The sequence below is a fragment of the Aethalodelphis obliquidens genome, unplaced genomic scaffold (genome assembly GCF_003676395.1).
Source record: "Aethalodelphis obliquidens isolate GAN/ISIS:26980383/991018 unplaced genomic scaffold, ASM367639v1 scaffold133, whole genome shotgun sequence".
In the NCBI taxonomy this organism is placed as follows: Eukaryota; Metazoa; Chordata; class Mammalia; order Artiodactyla; family Delphinidae; genus Aethalodelphis; species Aethalodelphis obliquidens.
The window spans coordinates 696,328-710,764 of record NW_020838077.1 but is presented as its reverse complement, the minus strand read 5'-3'; the positions used below and the strand labels follow the sequence as shown (position 1 = coordinate 710,764).

At 38.6% G+C, this 14,437-nt stretch overlaps 3 non-coding genes across 3 annotated transcripts; all 3 read left to right on the top strand.

The window, feature by feature from the left end:
* The first annotated feature begins 449 nt into the window (after nt 1-449).
* Nucleotides 450-522, top strand: TRNAK-UUU (transfer RNA lysine (anticodon UUU)). Its single transcript has one exon. It is a non-coding gene; the product is annotated as a tRNA-Lys (tRNA).
* Nucleotides 523-5,735: 5,213 nt separating this feature from the next.
* On the top strand, nt 5,736-5,807 carry TRNAA-CGC (transfer RNA alanine (anticodon CGC)). Its single transcript has one exon. It is a non-coding gene; the product is annotated as a tRNA-Ala (tRNA).
* A 5,336-nt stretch (nt 5,808-11,143) lies between these two features.
* Nucleotides 11,144-11,215, top strand: TRNAA-AGC (transfer RNA alanine (anticodon AGC)). Its single transcript has one exon. It is a non-coding gene; the product is annotated as a tRNA-Ala (tRNA).
* Nucleotides 11,216-14,437: the final 3,222 nt, after the last annotated feature.

Genomic DNA, 14,437 nt, shown 5'->3' with positions numbered 1-14,437 from the left:
TATGAATCTCTAAACATGAATAGGATTTGGGTAGATGGGTAGGAAGGACGTGTCCAAGCTCCACCTCTCTTCTTTGCATCCTATAGGTACAAGAAAATGTTGGCTTTCCGTGATTTTAGGGAAGTGAGCAGCAAACTTTTGTCCCACAAGAAGATCCCCCTCATTTTTACCCAAACTGTTGGCTTTTGAGAGCATCGTGGGGCTCTTTCAATAGCTGAGGTAGCTCCTCAGAGCGCTGGATTTTTGAGGGAAGTCAAATTGTTTCAAACGTGTTGCCTGTTGTGGTGGCAGCTAGTTAGTGTAGAAGTGAGATCCGCCGGCTGCTTTTGGCTTGAGTATGTGAGGTACTTGTGCCGACGACTTATTTTTTAACGCTTTGAGAACTGAAAATTGAAACCAACCTAACGAACTTACCTTTAATAGGCTGTAAGAGAAGGTTTTTCTTGCGGGCCCGGGTAGCTCAGTCGGTAGAGCATCAGACTTTTAATCTGAGGGTCCAGGGTTCAAGTCCCTGTTCGGGCGAAAAATGAGCATTTTCTTTCCTAACGTTTAAAAACAAAAAAAAAAGTCCCTGTTCTGTGCTATGAACTGCCAGAGGCAAGCAGATTAATCCTAAATGTTTCATACCTTCGCCCAAGTAGACAGGAGAAGGGGGTTGGGGTGGGGGTTTCGATTGTGGAATGTGTGCGGAGAAGAATGAATCCCCTTATACCTCTTGGCAGTCTGTTGTGTTTTTGCTTTGTGGGTGTTAGATAGAGCTTGGAACGAGTAGTAGCTTGGGTTTGAACATGATTAAGATGCCTGTTTAAGAAAATTTAAGCTGGAGTCTTGTGGAGATATTTGGCAACTACAGTGATCACTAAGATGGCAACTCTGCAGCAATCTGTGATTGGGAGGGGTTTTATTATTATGGAAAAGAGAGACAGTATGTAGAGTGAGAATGTAAAAGGGCTTATTGTGATTTGAAGATTGGGAACTCATTAACGGTATTCCCAGAAAAAAAGGTGTATTAAGCTAGACTAATCTTGGACTCTAGTATAATGTTCCTTGAACTTCCTTAGAAATCCCGGGAAATGCTTAGAAATCTAGGTGAGGTGATTGGTATCTCATCTCCTTTTTGCCCGCTTCTGACCATAGGAGAGTTTTGTTCATGTTCACAGAAATCCCATGAAGTAGATATTGAACTTGGAAGGACACCATTTGTCGGGAAGAACTTGTCTCTCAGTTTGTCCAATAGATTCATCTGACTGCCAGAATAAGGAATAGGAAACAGAAAAGTGACAGGTCTCAATGAGGGAGAGAAATGTGTGGGGTGGGGAAATTGGGCTGGCTTTAATTTGCCTCTGCGTCTTGGTGTAAAGCATAACTAGGATCATGTCCATTGTCCCTGGTAAATCATTACGTTGTGACGGAAGCAAACTGGATTCCAAGTGGGGTCTTGTACATTCCTGATATAAGCAAAAGCACGGTAAATTGGGAAGCACTGCCCAATATAATATGAGGCACAAATGCCAACCACATATATAATTTTAAATTTTCTAGTAGTCACATTGAAAAAAGTAAAAAGAAACAAGTGAAGTTAATAACATTTTATTTAATTCAGTATATCTAAAATATTATCATCTCAATAAATAATCCATATAAAGGCATATTACCTAGATAATTTACATTCTTTTTTTTTCTTACTAAGTCTTTGAAATCTGCTGTGTACTTTACAGTTACAGTACATCTCAAGTTGGACTGGTCATATTTCAATTACTCAAGAATCACATGTGCTAGTGGCTACCATATTGGACAGCAGAGTTCTAAGGATTAATGCATTTGAATAAACAGAAGAAAATATATAGATGTGCAAATTAGAGCAGTTTTGTAACTCAACTCAAAATCTATATGCAAAATTTCACTCATATTTGTGAGGCGTGCCAACTAAAAATTGGCACTTGCCATCTGTCTCTACAAGGACTAAATCACTAGCCACTGCAGCCGCTGACCTTCAACACACCCTGAAAGGAGTCTGCAGTGGAGATCAGAAATGAGGCACTCTGTGCTCTGGGAAAAACTGGCACAACAGGCCTTCAAATAGTTAGATATTTTCAGGAGATTTTATGAGCCCAAATTCTTACATCTTGTCATATCTAGAAAAGCACTAAAATCATTAACGGTGACATCAGCAAGCCTCTACCAAAATGTGTGCTTAACTGCACATACCCCCTGCACCAGAATCTTATATAATACTGACCTTCCCCCCTACGTCTTCGGAGCCGTTCCTCAGAGCTATCTGAGACACTGTCTCCTGGGCTATAGTCCTCACTTTGCCCCAAATAAAACTTAACTCACAACTCTCACATTTTGGTGTTTTTTTTTTCCAGTCAACATGTGTCAACTGAAATAAAAATGCACAATGTGGGAGCTATGAGTTTCAGTTTTATTTGGGAACTTATTGAGAACTACAGTCCAGGAGCGGCTATGTGCAAATACTGGTAAGTTGCCACTATGTAAGGTTACCTGAATTCTTTCTGATAAAGTGCTAATATTTAATATCCTTTTACCATCCTTTATCTTTCCTATACCTAAAGACTAATATATGTTTTCCTGTGAGTGACAGAGATTGTCTTCTACCCAAATCATTCGCTCATAAAAATGCATGTGTTAAGACTTGAGAGGAAACATGCCATTGGATATTTCTGCCAGTGGATATTCCCCTCATTACTTCCTGTATACAGAAAGCCATATTTAAAATTTCTAAGTCAGTGGTCACATTTCCACAAGACTCTGAATCCCTCAGTTTTCAAGAAATTACTTTGGGAGCCACTGGGGAGAGAGATCCTTCTGTTCACAAGAAAGTCAACTTCAAAAGGTTGATATATACTTTTAAAAAGCTATTCAAATACGTATATGCTTTGAAAACAGTGTGTCACGGTAAAACGATAAAATATATATTTGAAAAGAGATTCAGATGTACATATTTTCAACAAAGAACTTTATCATAAACAAGATAAAATTGTCATCTGAAAGGAAATTCAGATACACATTTGAAAAGAAAGAGAGTTACAATATCTTTCAGGGAAAAAAAAGAAGGGAGGAGAGTAAAACAAAGGATATTAGTTGGGCTTTAGAGTCTTCTAATTGGTATAATGCTATTTTCATTATGAGGGAACTCTGTTCTCATCAGGAGTTCTATGTGTGTCTGTTAGATAAATTGCACAATTCAAATACTATGTATCCATACTTTATTTCTGACGGTAATTACTGAGCACAATGGGTTATAATCCCCCATTATGGATAAAAATGGACTATTTAATAATTGGTGTGGCAAAAGCTGGGTAGTTACCTGGAAAAAAAGTTTTGACTCCATATCCCACAACTCACAGCAGGATGAATTCTAAATGGTGTTTGAGATTTATGAAAACAAAACTTACTAGTGCTTCAAAAACACCTGTGAATTTTTTAATAACTTTGGAGTGGGGAAGGCTATTGAATCAATTGTGATTCAAAAATCCAAAATTAGGGCTTACCTGGTGGTGCAGTGGTTGAGAGTCCGCCTGCCAATGTAGGGCACACGGGTTCGTGCCCCGGTCCGCGAAGATCCCACATGCCTTGGAGTGGCTGGGCCCGTGAGCCATGGCCGCTGAGCCTGCGCGTCCAGAGCATGTGCTCCGCAACGAGAGAGGCCACAACAGTGACAGGCCCGCGTACCGCTAAAAAAAAAAAAAAAAAATTCCAAAATTATTTAAAGGAAAATTTTAACAAATTTGATTTTTCAAGACAGCTTCTGAAAGAGTGGTAAGAGTATAGGTAGAGTTTGTTTAATAGTTTTATCCTTTTCTTACTTTCCAAATTTTCTGCAATAAATATGTATTATTTGAATAATAATAGAGTAAAACAGAACAAAACAAAGCCTCCTGTAAAACAAAGTAAAAATACACAAGCAAAGTCAATGAAAAATTCAGACTGGGAAAATAGAATTGCTATTCATATAACAAAAGGCATAATTTCCCCGTGTCACTCAGCATAGGCTTGATCATGATGTAAAAGAAAACATCCACAAAATCTCAGTGGCTTAAGCAATAAAGGCACATTGTATATTTTCCCTCATTGGTTGGCTGTTGGCTCTTCAATATTCTCAATCTGGGATTTAGGATGATAAAGTAGTGTAGAAGAGGGGAAAAAACATCTTTTCCTCTACCCGTCTTAACTTCGTTGATTGGAACTGTGCAAATTAAAGCGACAAAAAACAGATTAACAACAGAGAAACAAAAGTTTATTAATGCATGCATCATGCATACACATGGGAGGATTCAATGATAAATGACTCAAAGGGGTAGTTAGCCCTGAGCTTATATAGTGTCTTAGGAAAGAAAAATAAATTTGTAGAGAAGTGATGAGATAAAGGAAAAGGGTTTTAAAGGCTTTTGAGGGCAGAAAACTGTGGGTAGGTAGATATCTGAGGGAAACTAATGGAGAAGGATTCGTACAACTCCCTAGCATTTGGCATTGTCAGTGTTATGAATTTTGGCTATTCCAATAGGTGTGTAGTAGTATCTCATTGTTGCTTTAATTTACAATTCCCTGATGATGTACGATGTGGAGCATCATTTTATATGGTTATCTGTCATCTATGTTTCTTCTTTGATGAGGTATCTGTTCCGATACGTTGCCTGATTTATAATCGGCTTTTCATTTTCTTGTTGAGTTTTAAGAGTTCTTTGTATATTTTAGATACCATCCCTTTATCAGATTCGTGTTTTGCAAATATTTTCTCCCAGCCCATGGCTTAACAGTGTCTTTCTCAGAGCAGCAGTAATTTTTAATTTTAATGAAGTCCAATTTATCATCATGAATCGTGCCTTTGGTGTTGCCATTTTCACTTTTGAAGAGTTTCTGTTCTCTGCTGTATGACTTCTGAAGTGAGAGACAAAAATCACTGCATCTGGGCCTTTTCAGTAGATTGTAGTAGTGCAGCGGGGCTGCGGGTGCAGAAGCGCTCCGGACCCGGATGCTGGTTTAGGAGGTCTTGTCCACGTTCATTCTTCCACGGGGTAAAGTAGCCTGCGGAACGAGAAGCTGGCCCCTGGATAAAGGAAAGGGGGAAACAAAGGAATGCGGGCTTCTTTAAATCTAAGATTCTTTATGAAGCCAAAGTTCACAGATAACCACTCCGGTTATCTGTGGTCAGGAGGACTCGAAGGTCTCTGTGGGACAAGCCGTTGCCTCTGGGGACAAATATGAGGGCAGGATTTTCACATTTCATCTATCTGGACAATTTTCTTTTTTTTTTTCCTCCAAGCGGGATCAAGTTGGAAGACGCAGCTCCAAAGATTCATTTGACCATTCAACTTACTCTGCTGCAAAAAAATTGGGTCTCATTTTCCATGAGCCTTTGTTTTGGCTCGTAGACCCATTTTTCAAAGGGTCCTGAAAAATCCCTCAGTTCTTTCCACCGGGGGTTCGATTTGACTGACGGGAGAAAAAACAATTGTGCTGAAACTACTAAAATAAGAATAATTGTGCTGAAGCTACTAAAATTGGGCTCTGTTCTCAGTAACAGTACGAGTTGGATGTTGTCGGCGGGTCTCGGAAGGGGGCTACTTGGATATAATCCGAAAGAGGCTTTAGATGTAATTCGTCTTCAATGACGGCTACTCTCTAGTTGGAAACAAAAAAACCCAAAATTGTGCACAACGCTTTGAGATTTTAAAGGGACAGGAATGCTGCCCGGTGACTGACCTCCAGCAGGGGATGTAGCTCAGTGGTAGAGCGCATGCTTCGCATGTATGAGGCCCCGGGTTCGATCCCCGGCATCTCCAGTAGGTCCTCTCGTTTTCGTTGCTGTCAAATTCAGCCTTTGGCCTTACATTATTAAATAAAATATTCTAGCTCTTTCTCATTTTTCTCCCATTATCATTCCCTTTAAATCGAGCTATTTTCCATCTATGTGCTTATTTCTCTTCCGTTTTGTTAAATAACCACCGCCATTTCCCCTGCTTCCTGGAAACTTCCTTGGGGTGTCTTATTACGCAGTGAGTAGTACAAAGCCAAAGGGACAATTCACAAGTAAATTCATCCTATGAATGCACCCAGGAAAAGGGAATACAGCTGCATATCAAAGATTTATTTAGCTCAATTAAAGGAGGTCCTATCCATTCCCACTATCCACTGGAAAATAATCAGTAAAAATAAAATATCTCAGTAATTTTTTTTAAGGGGAGGAGAAGGGAGCATGTTTTTAGTATTGATGTGGTAGTTGCACATCAGTATTCAAGGGTACACCCTATGACCATAGAGGAATTTCTTTATGCATAGTTACTTAGTTACCATTTTATTTATCACTGCATCTTTGGCATTACTCAGCGTTTCTGTGCTGAAAAACTGGTCACAGTCCAGTACAGGAGGTCTGGAAATGCAGTAAAGGTTAGGAATAGCCTGTGGAAATGGAAGGCACCCTTAATAGCATGACTGTTCTCCTAGCAACCAGCCCCTAACTCTAGAAGCAGGCCAAAGCTCACCTCATTAACATAACAAAACACCTTTGTCTCTCTCTTCACTTAGGAAATTCTAAGGATTTTAGGAGCTCTGTGCCAGCAGCAGGGCTGAAGGCCAAATATACATTTCTTATTATAAATCACAATATTCATAATGTATACCCAGATGTGAAATTGCTGCATCATATGGTAGTTCTATTTTTAATTTTTTGAGGAACCACAAAAACCTTTTTTTCTCCTTTCTTAGCTTATCAGTTATAATTCTTTAACTTTTTTTAGTGGTCCCTCTAGAGTTTGTGGTATACATTTACAATTAATCCAAGTTCACCTTCCAATAACCCTATACTTCTTCACAGGTAGTGTAAATACCCTTGTAATAAAAAAAAATCCTACTTTTCCTCCCTCCTAGCTATTGTATCATTGCTATCATTTATTTCAGTTATATATAAGCATACATAAGTATATATACAATATTTGTATAACCATATAATCAAATACATTGTTGCTATTATAATTTTGAACAAACCGTTATCTGTGAGATCAACTAAGGAAAATAAAAGTTTTTATTTACCTTCCCATATCCTTCTTTGATATTCTTCCTTTCCTTATGAAGATTTGACTTTCTGACCTATATTATTTTCCTTGTCTCTAAAAAACTTCATTTAACATGTCTTGCAAGATTGGTCTACAGGGAACACATTCCCTCCATTTTTGTTTGAGAAATTTTTTATTTCTCCCTCACTTTTGAAATTTTACAGGGTACAGAATTCTAGGCTGTGGTTTTTTCTCTCAACACTTTAAATATTTCACTCTAATCTATTCTTGTTTTCATGGTTTCTTAGTAGAAGTGAAATGTGATTCTTACCTTGGTTCCTCTATAGGCTAGATGTTTTGTTTTGTTTTTCCTCTGACTTCTTTCAGGAGTAATTTCTTTCTATTTGATCTTCTGTAGTTTGAAAATGATATGCTTATATATAGTTTTCTGTTTGTTTCTTTTTTCATTTATCCTTCTTGGCACTCTCTGAACTTCCTAGATCTGTGGTTTGCTGTCTGACATTAGTTTGGGGAAATTCTCAGTCATTATTGTTTCAAATATTCTGCTCCTTTCCCTCTTTCTTTTCCTTCTGGTATTCCCATTATACATATGTTACATATTTTGTGCTTGTCCTAGAGTCCTTGGGTATTCTGTTCTTTTTTTTTTCCCTAGCCTTTGTTTTCTTTGTTTTTCAGTTTTGGAGGTTTCTATTGATATAGCCTCAAGTTCAGAGTCTTTCCTTACTTATGTCCACTCTACTAATAAACCTAACAAAGGCATTCTTCCTTCTATTACTGTGTTTTTAATCTTTCGCATTTCTTTTTCCGTTGTTTATTTTAGGATTTTCATCTTTCTCCTTACATTGCCTATCTGTTCTTGCATACTATCTACTTTATTCATTAGATCCTTTAGCATATTAGTCATAGTTGTTTTAAATTTCTGGTCTAATAATTCCAACATCCCTGCAATGTCTGGTTCTCTTCTGGCTCTGCCTTTTCAAATTGTTTTTTGCCTTTTGATATGTTGTGTAATTTTTTCTGTATAGCCTGACATGGTTTACTTGATAAAAGGATATATAGGACTTTAGTAATGTACTGGTGAGATGTTGGGGGAGGAGAAGCTTTCTCTAGTCCAATGATTAGGTCTCAGTCTTTTAATGATCTTTTACCTCTGGGTCGTGAACTTCACAACTGTTTCTCAGTTGTACCCCCCGCCCCCGCAAATGCCCCGACTTAGGTGGGACAACATAGCTAGAGTATACTGGAGTTGGGTTTTTCCCTCTCTCATGTGAAAGTCTAGAGCCAGCTGGAACTGAGTATTTCCCTTCCTTCAGGACAATTAGGCTCTGACAAAACCCCAGCAAGTTAGGGTCTGGTTAAATAGATTCTTTAGTAGGCAGGCCTTGTTAAGAACAGAGTGCTCTGGCATATTTCAGCAGGGTTCCTCTTCTCCCCACTCTGCTGGAAGCATGAAGGAATTTCCCCCCAATATTTGCATATTTAATATGAGAATCTGGTCAAACTCCTAGGGGTAAAACTCGCAGAACTGTGGGGATGCCACCTCCACCCTGCCCTGGCCATGACTCAGGGTCCCTGGAGTTTTTAACTATCAGACTTGCTTACATGGATCCTTAAGCAATTTATCAATTACAGTTCAGGTTTTGCTTCTTCCTGTGGTTTCCACTTGTGAGTCACTGCTCAGGTAAGTCATCACTCCCTTTATTCACCTGTCTATCTCTCCATTCTTGGGGGCAGCCGTTTGCCCTGTGTCCACACCTCTCTTATAGATTCAAGAAGAGGTGCTGATTTTTCAGTCTGCTCAGCTTTTTCCTTCTTGATAGAATGGAGTGGTGACTTCCCAGCCTCTTATATATGGAACCAGAAACTGGAAGTCTGTTTGCTAGTTTTTTATACGTTTTTGTCTCTGTACTTATAGTGAAATGGTCCTATAATTTTTCCTTCTTGTATTTTCTCCACTGGGTTTTGGTATCGGTATTATACTAATCTCCTAAAATAATTTATAGTTTTTCAGAATATTTTGTACAACACAGAGGTTAATGCTTCCTTTACGATTTCATAGAACATGCCAGTAAATTGATCTCAGACTGGAAATCAAATTTTATGGAAATTTTGCTTCAATTCCCGATTCAGTTTTTTAAATGGCAATATATTAAATCAGATTTTCTATAACTTTTTATGTTAGCTTTGATAAGTTATACATTTTCCATTTCTTTGAATGGAATTGAGAGGATTGAAGCCAAATTTCATGATTTCTCACTTTTAAAATTTCCTAAGTAGCCACTGAAAATATTCTCCTGTTTATTCATTTATGCAAACATCCATCTCTCTATCCATCCACTCATTTACATTTTAAAAATGATTCAAATATTTACTTACACTGGGTATTGTAATAAGTACTGATATACAATTAAGGATAACACAGTGTCTTAGCTAACCTTCAAGAAGACCCCTTATGATCCTTACCGCCTGGTAATCACACCCTTGTGCAGTCTTCTCCCACTTGAGTCAGTCACCAAGACATGAGGGGGAACTGAGGCTTCCTACCCACATGTGAATGAGCCATCTTGGAAGCAGATCCTCCAGACGCAGTCCAACCTTCAGAGCACTGCATGCACAGTAGACACCCTGAGTTCAACTTCAAGAGACACCTGGTGCCAGAATTACCCAGCCAAGCCACACTGGAGTTCCTGACCCACAGAATCTGAGATAATAAATATTATTTTTTTAACCCTGTACATTTTGGAGTATTATTCAGCAATAGATAACTAATATTCACAGCAAGACTTTTTAACATTTCTCTTAAAGGAATAATCATTATTTACAAAAAATATACAATTTTTATGTTTCTCTCAAGCTTGCAGACTACTATTTGAAAATCAAATAGCAATGCTAAATTAAGATGTGTGGCTCTCCTCACATGTTTCTCTTTTTATCCTGAAAAAAATCCGAAGATTTTAGGCTGATTGCCTAGCGTAACTTATCCATCAGAGGGTCATGGATCTACCATTAAAACAATCCCTGGCAAAAAGAAATGGAAAAACCATAATTATTTTAGATGACTCATGTTTTATGTAAACTGTCTGGGACCACCATCTCTACTACATGAATAAAATTTAGGTTCTCTTAGCAAGGTGAAAAGATGAGAAATGCAGGTGTCATCTTGGTCAAGCTGATTTCTCTGCCTTCATCTCCACCTTGCACCTCCCAACTCAAACCGTTCTGAACTACATACAGTTCCACTCCTGTATGCATGTTGTATCCTCAGTTTTCGTTTCCTTTCTATTTGACATTCTTATTCATTCTTCCAGGTTTGCTCACAGGTTACTATATCTGGGGACTTCGCAGAACTAGGCAGGGATAAAACCTTCTTGATTTGTTGAGACCCTTGTTGAGAGTGATCTGAATTCCAAAGGATCACTCCCTCTGCAGAAAAAATAAAGCAACACGGAAGCAGAGGTTTTGCCTCAATCTTAAAAGTAACACGTTTCTTACTTCCTGGCTTTTCTTTCCAAAGAATCAGAACAAGATCCGAGGATTCGTATTCCTTGGATTTGATTTGTATTCTTTGGGTAAAATGAGGATCAGAGGCCTTAGGAAGCAATCCAACATCTTTACCCTTTAGCCCTCCCAGTTGCTAAGAGTGGAAGGAATTTATTTTTCTATCAGAAATACCTTCATTGGCTCCTTGTTTTCTAAGTTACTTAGCGGTTTCTGGAGTCCGGGACTAGGGTGCAGAATTGGGGAGGGGAATTGGGGATAGACTGGTAGGTTTCATAATTAAAGACAGTCATTGGCAAAGTATTTTTCTTATCCTTCCTGTAAGGAATTTTCCTTTGTTCCACATATCTTTTGGCAAACGAGACAAGCACTCAGAAAAGGAGGGTCTGTGAGACTGTTTCCTCCTCAGATTTCCGAGATCAGTGTATTCTCATCAGTCACTGAATGTCTGCAAGATACAGGTTAATAGGAATTCCTTGGTAACAGAGTTCTATAAAATAGCGGGTGAGAATTGTATCGTTTAGAAAAGAACAAAATAATTTTGTTTTAAAAATGTAAATTTGTTTTATTTCATGAAGGTAGTTTAGAAAACAGCTTTCAAGCGCGATGGGGATGTAGCTCAGTGGTAGAGCGCATGCTTAGCATGCATGAGGTCCCGGGTTCGATCCCCAGCATCTCCAACCTTTTGTTTCCTAGCTCCGGAAACAATTCTCTTCTGCCTTACGATCACAGCCCATTCCTGTAGAATCTGAAGATTAACCATCTTGCCTCCAAGGTACTGAACAGTTTGCTCGGGTTATGCTAGTAACCTTTCCGTTTAAAAATTTTATTCCTTTCCATCCTCAGCAGGGATTAGAGATGGTCTTCCACAAAGTGAAATCAAGAGTGACTTTAGTCCCTGTTCCATGAAAAAACAAAATGACAGTTATTCATGTAAACTCTAAATAGAAGATTTGCGAACGGATTAGTATTTTCACTTAATTTTGCTGCGGGGTTTCGAACGGGAGATGGGACGGTAGGCTGAGCTTCTGCCTCAGGTTTCATACTCTGAGGCTCAATAAGAAAGATGGGTTTCACGGGAAACTCCCCTAGAAAGAAAATACGCTTTTCCCAGGCCGGAGGCTGTGAAAGTATTGGGTAAATTTCGCTTCTTAAAACGTGACAGTTCTCTCAGAAATCGAACACAAAGGAGTGAAGTAGAAACATTTCGACGCAGACATGTTTCCCCCTCAGTGCGTTTTGCCAGAGCTCGCAGCGTTCACATCGCTGTGGATTTCATTCCTTCTATACTGATCTCTTTTGTAACCTCTGAATTTGCCTCACTGATTCTAAAGTTACTGACTTTAATTCTCTCCAAAAATCCACTTCTCTTTCTAAACCTAGCCCTTTTACACCATTCATGTGGGTAAGGACTTTCTTTGGCTAGCTCCTTTGTGTGTTTTGTTGAAGTGCTATTCCCCTTTGGAATGCAGCATCTCCTGTATCTTGGTGCTTTTGTCTCAACTTCCAATTTGTGACACCTTGTCACATTAGCAAGGGAAGGAAATTTAGAAAACAGTTTTTTGTTGTTTCGTTTATTTCTCAGCAAGGCCTCCAGCAGCTCCAGGCGTCCCTTGCCTGGCTGTAGTTAAGGGCTCCTGAACCTTAGGGGATGGAATGTACCAAATTCTTAGAGGTACAAGAGCCCAGTGTTAAAAAATAATAATGGCTGCGATCCTTTATGTTGGACTCTTTAATGATTTGGTCTGTCATTCATGGGTGGATCTAGTGCTTGTGCCTCTTGACTATTTAAGAAAAACCACAAAATTAAAGTATGGGTCTTAAAATGGGCCTTTGAAAGTGTGGTGCGCTGAAGCTTGCATTCTATTAGCTAAATCATCCTGTGCTGTCATGTATTGAACAATTGGTCTTGCCAATATTTATTACAGATCTACAATAGTTTAACTCTGGTATAGCTCTAAAGATATTAGAACACTTTGAACAAACTTAAAATAGTAGCCATAGCATCTACCAGCTGAGCGGTTAATAAGGAAATAGTTCACAGACTTTATCCTTTCTTGTTCCTCCCATTTTCAATATGCCATATTACCCACACTCAAGTCTAGTAGTGGTGAGATACCAACAGTTCTACCTAGGAACCAGTTTCGAGTTGTAATTATGACTTACCACCTGATTTTTTGGTCACTTCATGTCACCAGACTATGATCAACTTCATCAAAGATTGTTTTTAAGATTTCTCCATTCCAAACCACATGAAAAGACTCACCTTAATTTAACCAATAAAAAAGTTTTAGGTGCAATCCAAGAACAGTGTCCTAACTAAATTATTTTATCTGGTAGGTAAAGTGTGTACTGGGTGATGGGAGGGAAAGATGAAATCAATACAGTTTCCCTGAGCCCACAGATTTCTTTAAAAGTGAAGCGGTGGTTCTACAACTTGGCTGCACATTGGAGTCACCTGGAGAGCTCTAAAATTTTCTGATGCCTGGATCCCACTCTGAGAGATTCTAGTTTAATTTGTCTGGAGTGTGGAATGGACACTAGCGTTTTAAAAATCCCCCTAGGTGATTTGAATATGCAGCTAAGGTTGAGAACCACTGGTCTAGAAATTCTCTATTTAAATTATCTCAAAATATCCACAAAGGTAGGAGGAGGCATAAGAGAGGTATACCTGCAGGCTTATCCCTTTCTCAGTTAGTCTAAGCTTATCTAGAAACACCACTGGTGACTGAGGTAGTCACAGATACAGGAGCAGCCCCCAGACTGGCCAAGTCAAGGGCAGACAGGGGTGATCCATGGGATATAACTTAATTTCACATACCATTCTGCTAAGTAAAGAGAAACACCTCTCTCTCTCTTTATCTTACCACAGTTGTTCAAGGACTGTGAAATGAAAACTGTTACTTCCTGAGATCCCTGTGTTTGCAAAGCTGGTCACTGGGAAGAAAGTAGATCACTTAATAATTCAGTGCCTTCCAGGACAGAACAAATATACTCTAATCTTCCCCCAACCCCAAAGTTTAAATTCGGCTCTGACCTAGACTTGAAGCAGGAAAGACACTACATTTTCTAAAATAAAATTTCCTCATGAAAAAGGGGAGTTGATACTGATAACTTGGGGCTAAGACTTTATAATGGAAGGCTTGTTTTTTTTTTAACATCTTTATTGGAGTATAATTGCATTACATTGTTGTGTTAGTTTCTGCTGTATAACAAAGTGAATCAGCTATACGTATACATATATCCCCATATCCCTTCCCTCTCACCATCCCTATCCCACCCCTCTAGGTGGTCACAAAGCACCGAGTGCATTCTAGACAACAGGACCTCAGGAAAATGTTGTAAATCTGGGAGATTTTAAACATTCAGGGAAGGCAATCTGATGATCATTTTTTGAATTCATAGAGTGTGAGGTGATCAAAGGAGAGGAGGGTTGGATAAGGGGGTTGGAATAGCTATTTCACAGTTGCTACCAAATGGCAAAAAAAGGATTAACTTTCTAGTAATGAACAAAGTAACAAATGTGCTAGGTGCATAAAAATGCAATATTCATATCTTTTGGTATTCTAAATAAGCTATTCACCAATAAAAGTTAAAAATGAAAATAAACTGAAGAGACAGAAAAAAGTTATACTGGGGAGAGCTAATTTGCTCACATAGAACTTCCTGTGCTTAATCCTTAAGGGATCCTACTACTTTTTTCCCCCGAACTTTTCTTTTAGGGTAAATTCTAAGTTATTTTGAATGGTTGTTTCACAAAGTGAGGAAACTTTAGATTGCTATTCCAAGTCATTGCCTTTATTTTTTCCCCTTGTATTAGCTTTCTGGTATGTTTGACATAAAATGTTGGAAGGCTTGCCTTTACTTATGTCACTATGCTTCAGGGAAAGCCCATTTCCATG